This window comes from Anabrus simplex, chromosome 1, assembly GCF_040414725.1.
Source record: "Anabrus simplex isolate iqAnaSimp1 chromosome 1, ASM4041472v1, whole genome shotgun sequence".
Classification (NCBI taxonomy): domain Eukaryota; kingdom Metazoa; phylum Arthropoda; class Insecta; order Orthoptera; family Tettigoniidae; genus Anabrus; species Anabrus simplex.
Genome location: NC_090265.1, coordinates 1,368,500,756 through 1,368,518,100, shown reverse-complemented (window position 1 = coordinate 1,368,518,100; position 17,345 = coordinate 1,368,500,756).

The window sequence follows — 17,345 nt, the reverse complement described above, 5'->3', positions numbered from 1 at the left end:
TGTCAGGCAATTAAAAAGTCTTGGGGACTGTACCCCTGCGTAGGTTTACAAACATCCCCACAGGGGAAGGAATGAAGGAAAAAGCGCACGGGCCTGGGCCTGTTTCAAGCTAACAGTCCTTTTAGCAAATAACCACATTTATTTTCAATACAAATCCCCTTAGTGGGTTTTCCTTTTATCGTGTTAACACGTACAATATAGTTTAAATCTCAAAACAGCCTCAGGCTGTGAACTAAGTACATTCATACTGGGCATTGAGCCAGAACATTAAAAACAAAATTTAACCATTCAACTGCCCTCCGTTCAAAACACTCAGTACATACAATAGCAGAGAATCTATTATCCTTAACCAATGACGATGGAGGTGGCAGCTAATTTTGAAGGTGCCTGCCCGGAAAAGGCACTGGGTTACACTCATATCGTAGGACTGAATATTTCGGAATCCCAATAGTGAGATCCTCCCTTCGTTCTACCCCGCGCTAGTACATCAGTTTTATATTGTAGAAGAGCTTACCTCCACACCGTGGACAAGGCAGGGTTCGAAACCCAAACGGACTAGCCACCGTAACTCAAGGCACCGAGTACAACTGCCGCTGCTGGCTATCAGGCAAGTCAAGAGCCTCACCTCCGTCCGTAGCTCGACAAGCGAGCGGCGGACGGGAGGGAGGGGAGGAAGGCCAGCCCAATTGGCTGGAAAAGCGGGGAGGCATGTTGCCATAGTAGCGCGGCGGCAGGACGAAGGGAGAAAATCAACCTTTAGAAATACGTCGAAAGAAGTTAAATATTAACCCACAAAAGGCCGAACATAGCTATTAATAGTAATAATAATAAATGGAAAACAACGTCAATCTTAAAGGCGCAACCAGGCAGCCAATAAAGCCCAAAGGGGGCAGGAGAATCGCCTAAAACATACGGCACAGGGACATTCCACTAGATACAAACATGTTCCAGGAACCCTTTATATTTTGTTTATTTCAAGTGTTCAGTTTGCTTGTACGAATAGGAATGATACAAGATTATGGGCGCGCTTTTCTTGATTAGAAGCTGTATGTTTGGATAACATGATTGCAGACAGATACAGCAGATATATGTTTTCTGAAGGCTTTGTTTAATGTATGTTGAGTGAATAAAATCCTTTACAGTTTATCATTTTCTGGCAGTGCGTTGAAGTACTAAAGCAAACAGCCCGTACGAATAGAATAGGTACATACTGTATGTCTCCACATCCGAATGTGCACTGCTCTGGCATTTTTGAAGCCAGATGACGTCAGTGAGGGATGGTTGGCGATACAATCTCATGCTCCTTCTATAGAAAAACGTACTGGCTTCTTCGACTATTTTGCACATGTATGGCTTGAAAACAGCGAGAAACCAATCACTATGTGGAGCTGCTACAAAAAGCGACATCGAACAACAAATGCTAAAGAGGGATGGCATCACAAGATCAACTCTTTAGTTGGAAATCCACATCTTCGATTCGACGATTTGGTGGTTTGTTTAAAGAAGGAAGCAGAAACGACGAACTGCCTGAACGTCAAACTGGAGCACAATCTTGAAGGTAAGAGGAGGAAGACGAAATATTTGAAGAAAGATGACAGGATTGAAAGAACTCTTAGGACATATGAAGAAACTAGCGACATCAGGTCCTGCTTAAAGGTAATTTCTTACATAGAAAATCTTGCGTAATCTTCTTGCTGCTTCAGGTATTCCTAATGTAAATAGGTATGTACAAAGGAACAAAATTATAACGACGCTTACCTAAATCCGACAAAAATAATTGACGAAGCTTAGTTACAGCTGATTTTAAACACGCCAAAATGATTTTAATACAATCATTATACCAGTCCAAAGCCTGTGTAAAGTGTGATGCTAATCAGCATTTTAAAACATATAATTTACTGTCGACCAAATTATTGCATGTACTCGAGTTTGGAGGTTTTGACCCCCTCTGGGTGGCGGACACAGACGAAGAATACATTCACGATATCCCCTGCCTGTCGTAAGAGGTGACTAAATGGGTCTCCAGGGGCTTACAACTTGGAAGCGTGGGTTCGCAGGATCAAACCTGCCAAGTTGGGGCCAGAGGGCCAGCGCCTCAACCGTGAGAGCCACTGAGTCCGGCATTTCTAATTCGTTCACATCACATTATCTCCGAAAAATATGTTAAAGTTACGTTAGACTACCATAAATAAATGAATGAATGAATAAATAAATAAATAAATAAATAAATAAATATATAAATAAATAAATAAATAAGTAAATAAATAAATAAATACATTTTAATTAATTAACGATGGATTAACTTAAGTTTTCTAAAAATGAAGGACAGGGGCGAAATAAAACAGTGTCCATTACCCTGGTCTACCTTTAATTATTCCACGGTAAATAAATTTTGAAACATATTTTTTGAATTAGCCTTTGATGTTTGTATATAAAAATTCACTTTGTGTTGTATTAGAGTTTAAATATAAAATATACGAGCTTGTATACCTGCGGGAATGTTTATATCGTGGTAGCCACGGGACCTTTCCGTGATGATGGTGATTACTGTTTTTGTGAGAAAGTAGAACGGTGCCACCATCCTCCCTTAAAACTAGCCAGAATAAAAGTCGAATTAATCCAACTCTCTCTTAGGGAAAAAGAAGGGAAAAACCACGAAGGACGTGAAAATGTAAGACTGCCTGGGCTTGGCAACATCGTACCGTTGGGGTCGGAAGAGAACAAGAGTTGACCAAGAGAGGCCGGATAGGAAATAGAATAGTATATATTTATCATCTACAGAATTGTATGTTACCAAAAACATGACATGACTTGTTCTTCTCCTTCAGACACACCCAAGTGACGATTTCATGTTGACTTTCCCTATACTTTCTGTACATATAACCATTTGCCTTATTAGTAACTGTCAAATCCATTACAGCACACACCAGTAAATAATTACACCAGGAAGTTTAGATATAGAATTGTGTTTGTCTGAAGGTATCAGTCTCTAAATAATGTCTGCGAGAGAAAAATGTTGATCTGAAAGGAGCGAGCAGGAGATCAGGCAGGTTAGCGGGGATATTCCGAGATTAAACAAATGAGGCCCACCCCTGCTGCAGTGACCGCAAATTTCCTGTGACAACTGGGAAATTTCTGTGAGTGGGCACAAGTTTATCTCATTGACCGCAAATGTCCGTGATTTTGTGATGACCGCAAATGTCCGTGGCCGCATATGTCCGGACACCGCCTGTCACACCCAGTGAAGATTGTCCAGACTCCAGTAGTGCATGTTATGGCGATTGACTTTTCCATCATTGTGGAAGTGCGATTCGTCCGAGAACAAGATATGCGATACGAATGCTGCATCATTGTCCAACCTGCCGAATAGCAACCGACAAAACTCCATTCGAGCTTCGAAATTCCGCCCATGAAGCTCTTGGTGTAGTTCAAGGTGGTATGAGTGAAATTTATGTTCATGCGGTATTCGCCAGACGGACGGCTGGCTGGTGTTCGCCTGTCGCGTAATCGCCCTTATACTGATGTGTGGATTATTACGAGCTGCCTCCAGAACGGCCTCTTCTTTTTCATCCGATGTAACGGTCCTATCGCGGACCAGTGGCTGCTTGGAAATCATGCCTGTTGTCCTTAGGCGTCTTTCAGCACGACGGAATGTCGTGGTGGCTGAATGTCGCCTGTCGGGATACCATTCCTGGTACAGAAGTAGTGTCTAGTTCGCGCTATGTCTTGCTTCCCCATAAATGAAGCGCATGTCAACACATTGCTTGTGGAAAACATGCCGAATGGCAGCAGAGATTATAGTACATTCAGGCCCTAACCACCGAAATATGCGCAGGGCGCAAGATGAATAACAGCTTCATGCCACTGTTTGAATGTGGCAAACGTGGACCTGTGTTTACGTATTCAAACATCATACCGATGCAAAAATATTTGAACGATGCAGGATCCGTACCGCCGCTGGCACATTCCGTCGATTGCTACCAGAGGCATAGCCACATCCGCTACGCTTCACTGATCGAAACATGTTAGTAGTACGACGAGAGCAGTGTACATACGCCATCCGGTTCGGCGTTTAAGACGCTAATTACTGCACTGTTACCTAGTTGTATGCATTGATTCCCCTCTTCGTTACACCCGGTGACGAGGCACGATACATTATCCTAGTTGTAAAAAGACGTTTCTACGTGATTTGAAGGCGTCATGTTTTGCGAACGGATGATGTAACATTTCGCTAGGGTTCACAATCGTGTGGAAAATGTGCTCACTGAACATTGGTACCATACAGTACGCCTGGAGGAGAATAGCACTTCTATGACCATGTGCACGTTAGTTGGGCTGCAGCAAACGCTATTGGAAGGGGCTGCTGAATCACACTGTATAGATTCAACATTTAATAATTATATCTTTTTTGCCGACATAAATATTCACTCATATAATGTTATTCAAAAAACAGCTTTTATAATCTTATTAGTGACATGCGGTGTCTACATATCCCCTTCCCATTTCATACCCGTCCCATTTCCAATTCCACCCCAGACGCTCTCATCATAGCAACTTCATTATCCACTAATCCCAGCACAGAAAAGCTCCTACCTACACAGTAGATTCATATTATATCCCAGCTCTCATTACCATTTACATATTACATACACAACCCGTAAACAACATTTCCGACCTCCTCCCAGAAGGCGATTTTCTCAAATCTACTGTGATAACTACAGACTAACTATAACAGAAATATTACATAATTCTCCTCCTCCCACATACTTACCTAAACTACTTTCCCTAATAAACTTAGTACAACAAGCCATAATAACTGCAGACAAAGTTATAAATACGTCGACATTCCTCCTACCCTACCAAACCACCAATATACCCAAAGCTCTAGCCATACTCAAACTTGCACACAACTATTACAATTCATACTTTCGAACCCGTGACCCCACGATCTTACGAGAACACCGACGAAAAATGAGACATGCCAGATCACATATTTAAACAATTAGACAAAAACAATGGACTACAGTCTGCTCGGAACTGTCAGACATTCACGAACCAAGAACATTTTGGACAACTTTTAATATACTGACTAAAACAAAGAGACCTACACCTTCCTATACTATACACACTCCTCCCAATTCGCCTCATATCACAGATAAACAAAAAGCAGATGCATTTTCCCGTTATTACTCAAATATGTTCAACCCGTCAACACCACAGCGCAATGACAATCCAGACGAACCAACAATATGACAGTACTGTAACCCGACCTACCACAATTACAACCGTATTTCATTCATTTCAAAGACGTAGATTTCTCCCATCCTTTGAATGCTACAATTATTCCCACAGAATTACAAAAAATTATACAATACACACGAAATACTACTCCAGGATCCGATCATATTACCTACCGAAACATTGAAGAAGCCCCAGTAGTATTAATACATATTCTATATACTATATAATTTTAAAGCATGGTATTCACCGGTGTTTTCTCAGAACACTGGGGAAAATCAAATATCCTACTATTTCTAAAACCAAATGAACCGCCCTCTGAGATCCGCTCCTACCGTTTTATCAGTTTTCTGATTGTATTATCAAAAATCTTTGAATGTATACTATGTAAACATATGCACAGGTATCTACTCTCTAAGCTTACTCTCCCCTTCCCAATACACAATCCCATACCCAAAACCACATTTTCTACATTAAATCTTCCCTAAACACACATAAAAAAACTAACCAACCTGCAGCGTTGGTTTGCCTAGATATTGAGAAAGCCTTCGATTCGGTGTGGCATGGAGGCTTGTTATTTAAGATTCGACACCTTTCCTTACTCGTTACGATAGTCAGACTACTACATAACTACCTAAAATATACGACAGCAACAATTAACATTCGTGGCACACAATCCTATTCGTTTCCTGTAACTTCGCGACTAGCACAAGGCTCTCCTCTCTCTCTCTCTCTCTCTCCATTTCTATATATACTTTATTCTTATGACATTCCTCAACCTGAACCATCCTTACGACTATACCAATACTCACACGACTTAGTTATCTTGGCAATAGGACAAACACGTACAGCATTAACTAAAATGTACAAGGCTACTTAAATAAACTACAAACCTGGCTAAATTCTTGGTATATTACAGTAAATAAATCCAAATGAAACTCAATTCATAGTTTTCAGAAGAAGATCACGTACTTTCCAACCACGTAACAAAATCAGTCTAACAAAGTACAACATACACTTCATAGAATATCTCTTTACCCACCAGCGTTGGTTTTTTCCCTCGGTCTCAGCGAAGAGTCCCACCTCTACCACCTCAGGGGCAGTGTCCTGGAGATTCAGACTATGGGTCGGGAGATACAACTGGAGAGGATGATCAGTACCTCGCCCAAGCAGCCTCACCTGCTATGCTGAACAGGGGCCTTGCGGGGGGATGGGAAGATTGGAAGGGATAGACAAGGAAGAGCGAAGGAGGCGGCTGTGGCCTTATGTTAGGTAGCATCCCGGCATTTGCCTGGAGGAGAAGTCGGAAACCACCGAAAACCACTTCCAGGATGGTTGAGGTGGGAATCGAACCCACCTCTACTCACTTGACCTCCCGAGGCTGAGTGGTCCCCGTTACATTCCTCGCACCACTTTTAGAATTTCGTGGCAGAGCCTGGAATCGAACCCGGGCCTCCGGAGGTGGCAGCTAATCACACTAACTTCTACGCCACAGAGGCGGACCTTCTTCTTCATTATCTATTTAACCTCCAGGATCGGTTTTTCCCTCGGACACAGCGAGCCTCAAGAGCAGTGTCCTGGAGATTCAGACTCTGGGTCGGGAGATACAACTGGGGAGAATGACCAGTACCTCGCCCAGGCAGCCTCACCTGCTATGCTGAACAGGGGCCTTGGGGAGGGGGATGGGCAGATCGGAAGGGATAGACAATGAAGAGCGAAGGAAGCGACCGTGGCCTTAAGTTAACTAGCACCCCAGCATTTAACTGGAGGAGAAGTGGGAAACCACGTAAAATCACTTCCTTGATGGACGAGGTGGGAATCGAACCCACCTCTACTCAGTTGACCTCCAGAGGCTGAGTGGACCCCGTTTCAGCCCTCGTACCACATTTCAAATTTCGTGGCAAAGCCGGGAATCGATCCCGGACCTCCGGGGGTGGCAGCTAATCACACTAACCATTACATCACAGAGGCGGACCTTCACAGAAACGAAAATGTCAAATTATCTAGCAATTACATTTCAAAATAATCTCAAAGGGTTCCATCATCTTGATGAAATGTACAGTAAAGCCCTTCGTAGATTTCGAGTCCTATGAACCTTTACTTGGCACACCTGGGCACTCGAACCCAAACAAATCATAAACATATATAAATCATTTATTAGACCAGTAATCACATACATCTCCTTAACGTCTCCCAAACTACAGAAAATCGACAGACGCGCTACAGCATACCATCTCCATCTTGACACCCCACAGTTAACTTCCCACCTCTATTTGCATTCCCTTCCATCCTGACACATACCCACTCATTACGCCTCAATAACCTCTCTCTCTCAACTCTCAACAACAATCAACTCATACAAGAACCACTCACACTCACACTCTTAGTGACAGCAATTCTGAAAGACACCCGAACACCACAACATGCCTATCTTCTTCCCCCACCAATAACATAGCTTTCACTCCTTCCTTACACCCACCAGCCCACTGCTCAATAGTAGAATTCAATTTCACTGAATATATTGGATCGCTCCTGACTGCGGTGGAACATGACCTTTCCACCAGCAGACAATGACACCAAAAGTGCCTTCAGTGAACTTAGGTGTAATTTCAGTGAATAGTGTAATCTCAGGCCCCCACTCAGTGCTTCAAATAATACAAATGCAGATAAAATAGTGTCGCACTCATCATTGCAGTACCAAACAAGCCATAAAAGCGGCATACAAATTAAGTATATATACACAGACGTGTGTGTCCGTATATTTCACCTTGCAGTCAGATCTACCCAGCTCAGACCGTTGCTGTTTGTGTGTAGTACTAACTCGAGTTTTCTGTCGTGCACTATGGTGGTTGCGTGTCGGTAGCTTTGGTGGTGTGATAGATATGGGGGTTGAAAGTGACCAACTATATATACAAATGGAAGTGTGTGATCGTACATATCCCCTTTCAGCCACAATCACCCATCGCAGACCACCGATGTTTGTGTGTGGCAGTATCTGTGGTGGTGTGGGAGATGTGGGTACTGAAAGTGGCCTATTACATATAAAAATAGACGTCTGTGTCCGTATATTTCACCTTGGAGTCACAAATATCCAACGCAGACCACTAGTGTTTGTGTGTGGCAGTAGCCTCGCGTCATCTATCATACACTATAATGGTTGTGTAGCAGTATCTGTGGTGGTGTGGGAGATGTGGGTACTGAAAGTGGCCTATTACATATAAAAATAGACGTCTGTGTCCGTATATTTCACCTTGGAGTCACAAATATCCAACGCAGACCACTAGTGTTTGTGTGTGGCAGTAGCCTCGCGTCATCTATCATACACTATAATGGTTGTGTGGCAGTATCTGTGGTGGTGTGGGAGATGTGGGTACTGAAAGTGGCCTATTACATATAAAAATAGACGTCTGTGTCCGTATATTTCACCTTGGAGTCACAAATATCCAACGCAGACCACTAGTGTTTGTGTGTGGCAGTAGCCTCGCGTCATCTATCATACACTATAATGGTTGTGTGGCAGTATCTGTGGTGGTGTGGGAGATGTGGGTACTGAAAGTGGCCTATTACATATAAAAATAGACGTCTGTGTCCGTATATTTCACCTTGGAGTCACAAATACCCACCACAGACCACTGGTGTTTATGTGTGGTAGTAGCCCCGAGTCTCCTATCATGCACTATAGTAGTTGTCCGTATGTCGCTGTGTTGAAGTGGGCGATACTAGGATTGAAAATGGACGACTATATGTAAAGATAGACGTGTTTATTCTTATATTTTGCCTTTCAGCGGGAACTATCCATCGCAGACCACTGGCTTTTGTGTATAGTAGTAGCCTCGAGCCTCTCATCGTACACTATACTGGTTGAGTGTCGGTAGCTGTGGTTGTGTGGGGGATGTGGGGTTTGAAATTGGCCGACTATATATCACTGGCGGAAAACAATATCCAAACACTGTGAAATAAGGAATATATGATACGGAAATTATGACAATGTATTTGTCGAGGTAACCTATTTAATTGATTAAAGGCACATGGCTACAGGTTAATATCCGCACGAGGAAAGACATCGCAAATATGCCATGCTGGTCCATTAATAACCGGTGTAATCGCCTGACTGTTGAATGCAGGCATGCAGGCGTGGATGCATGGTGTCGTACAGGTGCCGGGTGTCAGATTGTAGAATGGAGTTCCATGCCTGTTTGCATTTGGTCGGTCAATGCAGGGGAGGTTAATTCCGGTTATTGATTAGGCAGGAATTGTCGTCCAATGATGTCCCGTACGTGCTCAATTGGGACAGATCGGGAATCGAGCAGGCCAAGGCAAGATGTTGACATTCTGTAGAGCACTTTGGGTTACAACAGCGTCATGGGGGCGCGCTTTATCCTGTTGGAAAACACCCCCGGGAATGCTGTTCATGAATGGCAGCACAACAGGACGAATCAGCAGACGGACGTACACATCTGCAGTCAAGGTGCGTGGGATGACCACGAGAGTGCTCCTGCTGTCATAGGAAATTGATCCCCAAGACCGAAATCCCGGTGTAGGTCCAGTGTGCCGTCGCCACAGACAGGTGGAATGCAGGCACTCGCGGACTTCCACTCCATCGCCCATTGAGTTCTCGCTTGACCCCACTGAAGTCGCAGACGGCGGTGGTTTGGGGTAAGTGGAATGCACGCCGCAGTGCGTTTGGCTCTGAGCTGTCATTCAAGTAACCGATTTCGAACAGTTCGTTGCGTTACTGTGGTGCCACCTGCCACTCGAATTGCTGCTACAGGTGCATCCGCTGCGCCACAGCCGTTACACCGAATGCGGTGGTCCTCCCTTTCGGTGATGTCACGGGGACGTCCTGAACCCAATCTTCTTGGGAGCGTACCTTCTCGCGACCGCTGCTGCCAGCACGCATGCACAATGGACACATTCCTCCCAAGTCGTTCTGCAATAGCGCGAAAGGAAATTATTTACAATTCCATCATCTGCTTCTATCCTCCCAAGCCGGCTTTCGAACTCACTTCTCTACGTAACTTCCTCTCTGGACATCTGTCTCCAATCCTACCATCCTAGTCTGTTTTGACGTGAACAAAGCCTTCGATACAGTCTGGCATGAAGGTCTTGTTTATAAACTCGCACATTTATCTTTAGCTACTATCCTAGACTATAATTTAATTATCTTAAATGTAGAATCGTCAAAATATCTATCACCCCGGCACCCACTCCTATACGTTTCTCATTACTTCCGGTGTAGCTCAAGGTTCTCCCTTCTTGCCCGTAACCTTTATCCTCTTCACCTACGATATTCCTAACCCTGCCCCGCCCTTGTGGTTGTACCAAGTATAGAGTCCAACTAACAATGTGTAATATACCCGTTGTAGAAACTAAAATATTAATATAACTTGGAATTAAGTTTCATAATTCGTTGGCTGAATGGTCAGCGTACTGGCCTTCGGTTCAGAGGGTCCCGTGTTCGATTCCCGACCGGGTCGGGGATTTTAATCGCTTCTGATTAATTCTTCTGGCTCGGGGACTGGATGAATGTGTCCGTCCCAACACTCTCCTTATCATATTCAGACAATATACCACACTATCAACCACCACAGTAACACGCAATAGTGATTACAGCCTTTCATATAGGGTTGTCGTCAGAAAGGGCATCCGGCCGTAAAACAGGACCAAATCCACATGTGCTATACAGTTAGCACCCGCGACCCTACAGGTGTGGTGTGGGGAAAAAGCGGTAGCAAAAATAATTCAGTTTCAAAATAATATTAAATATAATCAGTCACCATCTATCATACATCAACCGCAAAGCCCTTTACCGTTTCTGAGCCCTTCGTTCCTTGACCGGTTCTTCGTGGGGATTAAAACTAAACACATACTTACCATTTGCAAATCCTTCATACGCTCCTTAATCACGTATGCACCCCTGACACGGATAACAGCTCACCATACAGACTACGCCCGACTTACACGACTAGACCGTCACGCTATCCCCTTCGCTAACTTCCAGACTTACTATAGTTTCAATCCTTATGATTAAAATACCTCACCATCGACAACCTTCACATTAACCTTCTCATTAAGGAAGCACTCAGTTTGTCCCCTCTTGCTACTTCTATTTCAAACAACACACGAACCTCTCAACTTGCCTATTTGTTCCCACCTGCCACTCCTCAGCTTCAGCTCACTTCCCCACACGCCAACCTCAACTAACTTCAGTCTATCTTCTGTAAGTACACGTAAGGCTTGGTGATGTTCCTGGCTACGGCGGGACGTGTCTTAGCCACATACCGACCATGACACCACAAGCGCCTTCAGCGAACTATGAAGTGCAGTAAAGTGTAGTGTCCTTTTTCAGGATATCTTTTTCTCACTACACTACAATCGTAGTTCTAATATCAACATATTTATTTTTCGTATATCTGTATTTTTATATTTTCTTCTTCCGGAATGCATTATATAAGTTGCTTTTCAAGTGCTTTTAATTTATTGCATTCCATTTTTATATTACACTCATTCATTTTACTTAAAATTGTCATTTTACTTACTATTCTTATAGTATGGTTTAAATTCTATGTATCTATGTCACACCTACATTTTCATTATTGTAATGTGATGATTTATCACACGGATTCGACTCTCGCCACTTTAGGGTTGATAAAAACATCAGAAGACATCTGTTTTTAGGGTTGATATTTTGTGTTCAATCTCCAAGATAAGCAGTTAATTTATGTTTATTCATATGAACAAGAAACCACAGATGGGCTTTGATTACCCGTAAAATATTTATTTCTTGCATCAAAAGTTATGCACACAATTTTGAAAATAAACGGGATACAGTGGGGGTTTTCCATGCTGGGTGGGGTGCGGGTCTCCCTCTGGATCCCCTCGCAGATGCTGTTGTCCCTGAGCCAGAAATTATTTAAGAATCAGCCCTTTATGTATGTACAATACTTACCTTCAATAAATAAAATATACAATAATCATTCCCGTATAACAGACCTAAGAGCTGCCAGTATACGTGTTCTTTGGCGGGTAAGAATTGAAATAACATTCTGTCATTATCGTGGTGTTTCTTAGCCAGAGAGAGGGCGTAATCCTCTAGGTAGCCTGCCCCATCCCCTCAGGAAGGTGAATGAAAGCATTTATGATGAAGTGGTGAAGATACCGGCGTGCTAGCCCGCCAGTATCTTGGTAAGGTGCGGTATCCAACTGATGAGCCCATTGGGGTGAAACACTGGTAATTTTTTAGAATTGAGTTTCCTGAATTCGATTTAGCTTTCTTAATCGGAAGCCATAATTTTGGCCACTTGCGTATTTGTTGACGGTAATGTGAGATACCGTACCGTGTACAGGGGAAGAGCTCTGAACTGAGTAGGGGCTTGTATGTACTCTGTGGAAGACGGATCTGGATGGGGAAGTCCTCAACCACGACACGGCTCGTCCCAATGGCTGATAGGGGCTCTCGTGGGAGAGTGGTGTTCGCACCCGCGGATCAACTGAGGACATGATATAGTGGCAGCAGCTATATCATTAGACTAATGCTGATAAGAAGATCGATACGTCGACCTTGTATCAGCATACAGCTGTCTTGCGTCCTACCATCCTTGGATGTTACGATGTGACGTGGTTACTGCGCATTGAGGAAGGCAACGGGACACCACCTCAATTAATTTTCCCTAGTAATCACCATGGCTATGCTTGCAGCTATCCGGAGTAAGCTCCTCAATCGGACCTCCGAGAGGGGCAGATACAAGCACAGCAATAGAAAGACTGAAATATCGAGATACAGTCAAAATTGGAACTTGGAATATAAGATGATGAGCCAGGCGGGAAAGATCCACAATTCAATAAAGGATATGAAAAGAATGAAAGATATTCTAGGAGTAAGCGAAATGCGATGGCCAGGATCTGGAACCATCAACATAGACGAGTATGGAGTTTGCTACTTGGGTACAGACAATGATCTGCATGAACATGGGGTAGGAATCATACTGAACAAGAGAGTAGCCAAGTGTGCTGACAACGTTATCCTAGTCTCATCACGTGTTATGTTAGTTCAAATCAAAGCAAGGTCAGTTGACTTAAACATTATTCAAGTCTACGCTCCTACTGTAGACAAACCGGATGAGGAAGTCGAAAATTTCTATTACAGCATAAACCATATCCTGAATAAGCTAAAAAGAGAAGATGTCATCATAGTCATGGGCGACTTTAATGCAAAACTTGGGGCAGGAAGAACATCAGACGCCGTCGGATCCTTTGGTCTAGGAGACAGGAACGCTCGAGGAGATGACTTGGAACTATTTGCAGAAACAAATCAGTTAGTGGTGATGAATACATGATGTAAACTACCACCACGTAAGTTATACACATGGAAATCGCCCATGGACAAAGCAGGACACATTGTGAGGAATCAGATTGCTTTCATGATGGTAAACAAGAGATACAGAAATGGTTCTACATCTGTCACAACATATCCAGGAGGGGACATACAATCAGACCATGTCCCAGTGGTTGGAAATTTTAAGATCAGAATGAAATATGTTGTCCCCAAAACAGCATGGAAATACGACTTGAGAAAATTGAAAGATGCTACAATACAGCAGATAGTCAAGACATCTCTAAACATTAAATTTATTGACAGTGATGACGATACTTACTTACTTCCTCTTCATGGATTAGGCTAATAGCCTGTTCCGACCTCAGATTTCATTCCATCTCTTCATAGGACGACCAATATTTCTTCTTCCCGTAGGATGGTATTCCACAGCACGTTTTGGGATTCTGTCGTTATCCATCCTCAGAACGTGTTTTTTCCAATTTATCGGAATATTCTTTCGTTCACTGAGAATATATTTAATTGTTGCCTTATCCCTTAATTTCGTATTTTATGTTTTAGGGGGTATCCTTTCACTGATCTTAGGAATCTAATTTAAGATTATTGTATTTTATTCCTATAGCTTATTTTATCTACCCATGTCTCACTTCCATATAGCAAAGTTGGTACATCCACAGTCTTATAGATTTTAAGTTGAGTATCTTCTCTTACTTTTCCTTTCAGTGTTCGGCGAATTGTCCCACACATATGTTGAAATCGATGAAGCTTCTTCTTCAACTCGTCATCATCATTAAAATATATTTCACAACCAAGGTGCTTAAAATTTGAGACTTTTTCTACTGGTTTATTGCCAATTACTATCTTCGCTCTGATAGGATATTTCCCTTGTCATGCCATAACTTTGGTTTTCGTTCTGGATAGCCGAAGATTATAACTTTTACAAATTGTGATTAACTGATGTATTGATTTCTGGGGTTTATCTTCATCATTCTGCAGGATAAATTGATCATCTGCAAAGAGCATGGTATTTTTGTATGTGTTTGTGTTCAATTTTATTCCAGAGTGCACAATTCGTTTTCCAATTTCTGATTACTTCATCTATATATATATATTGAATAGTGTTGGAGAGAGGCTGCATCCCTGACGTACACCCTGATTAATTAATATTTCGTCCGTTATTTTGTATCCTAGATCTAACACAGTTCTCATCCTTTTGTACAGACTTTGGATAACTTGAATAAGATGTTTAGGGTATCCATTTTTTACCATTATATTCCATAACTCTTCTCTATCTACCCTATCGAAAGCCTTTTCTTAGTCGACAAAAGCGACATAAGTATTCAAGTTAAATTCTCTTGTCTTCTCCAGTATCTGTTTGAGGCTAAATATGTTATCTGTACAGGATCTGCCTTTCCTAAATCCACATCGTTCTTCCAATAACAGATTGTGTGCAATGATTTCAAGTCTATTGTTTATTATTTTAGCATATATTTTATAGCCAACATTTAATAAACTTATTCCTCGTTAGTTACTGTCGATTTCCTTTCTTGAAAAGTGATATTATTTTAGCTTTTCTCCATTCTTCGGGTATATTTCTTCTTTTCCAACAAAGATTAATTAAATGTAACATTCTAAGAATGATACCACCATATTTGAACAACTCCATATTTATATTGTCTAACCCTGGTGCTTTTCTATTTTTGAAAGATTTCAGAGCAGTATTAAGTTCTTTTATATCGATTAGGTCAATTCCTTCAATGTCGATATCTCTATCTTGATCTTCCTGACTCTCTCCATACTCTCCGTTATACCACAATTCTTTGTAGTGATGTATCCATGATTCTTCTCCGATTACATTTATATTAGCAGTTTCTCTTTCATCACTGTTGAGGTGCTTCATTAACTTATATGCCATTTCTTGCCTACCATGGATATCATCTTCTATTGAGTTTATTAACCTATCCCATGATTCTTGCTTGAGTTTTCTCGTTAGAGGCTTGACCTTGTTCCTGCTGTTTTTATAGTCTTTCTCATTTTGTGGGGTGCGATGCTGTATCATTTTCAAGTAAAATATTTGTTTTTGCTTGACAGCTTCTGAAATTTCTTTATGATGACGATGTTAATGAAAAACTCACACATCTACAAGAAGTGATAAAAGGAGTAAAAGAAGAGCATTTGAGACAGGACCTTAAAAAGTGGAAAACATGGATGACGAATGAGATTCTGGACCTAATGGAAGAATGAAGGAGGAGAAGAGGTAATTTGAGGGAATACAGAGCGGTTCAAAATACAATCAGAAGGAAAATTAGAGAAGCCAAACAGAAAGAGAACACTGAATTATGTGCAGAAATAGAGTTTTATCAGAGTAGACATTACGATTTTAATGTGCACCGGAAGGTCAGAGAGGCAACAAAAGAATATCGCAAATCAATCTGTGCAAAGCTAGTAGATAGTAGTGGTAACCTCATAATCGACAAGGAAGAAAAAATAGAAAATGGGAGAAATTATCTGGAACATTTATTCCCAGATGACATGAGGAGACAGTAACTAGAGATATCAGATACACCGGGACCAGATATCCTAGTAAGTGAAGTGGAAGCGGGCATACAACAAATGAAGGAAGGGAAAGCAGTTGGGACAGATATACAAGTCGAATTTCTCAAACTGCTCAGTGAGAACAAAAAAAAATCACAAAAATATTCAACGACATTTACTCATCAGGTAAAATCCCTCCAGAATGATTAAAATCAGAATTTTGTTGCTTTACCTAAGAAATCAAACGCCAAAGAATGTGGGAACTACAGTACCATCAGTTTAATGAGCCATCTGCTAAAATTATTTCTTAAAGTGATACACAAGCGGGTATACAGTATTTGTGAAGAACAGATTGCGTCCAACCAGTTCGGGTTTTTGAAGGCAGTTGGCACTAGATAAGCAATATTTAGTGTACAGGTACTGTTCCAAAGATGTATGGGTATCAACTGTAATGTACACTGACAGACAGAGCAAATGCAACACCAAGAAGGAGTGGTCAGAACTTTATGCCAATTGCAGGGTAGACTGACGTCACTGAGGTATGCTCATGATGTGAAATGCGCCGCTGTGCTGCGCACGTAGCGAACGATAAATGGGACACAGCGTTGGCGAATGGCCCACTTCGTACCGTGATTTCTCAGCCGACAGTCATTGTAGAACGTGTTGTCGTGTGCCACAGGACACGTGTATAGCTAAGAAAGCCAGGCCGCCGTCAACGGAGGCATTTCCAGCAGACAGACGACTTTACGAGGGGTATGGTGATCGGGCTGAGAAGGGCAGGTTGGTCGCTTCGTCAAATCGCAGCCGATACCCATAGGGATGTGTCCACGGTGCAGCGCCTGTGGCGAAGATGTTTGGCGCAGGGACATGTGGCACGTGCGAGGGGTCCAGGCGCAGCCCGAGTGACGTCAGCACGCGAGGATCGAGGCCAACGAAAGAGACAGGCCGCGGCCCGCTAAAGTCATGTGACAAGACCAGTCCCAGGAATGGCAGAGCGAAGCCGGTTATTACATGTGTTCTTTCGGTGTTATTGCTAGTTTTTTGTGGATTATGGAAGGAAATAACGGAGATTTTGTGTTTATTTGAATATGTTGGTATTGTGCAACAGTTCCTGACATTCATAGTGTTGTGTGCGGAAGTGTAAGTAAGTATTCATTTACAAAAATGTGTATATAACCTCAACGTTCTTCACTTCATTCAGCAATGTTGGGCTGCAATACACAAGTTGGATAAGTTACAA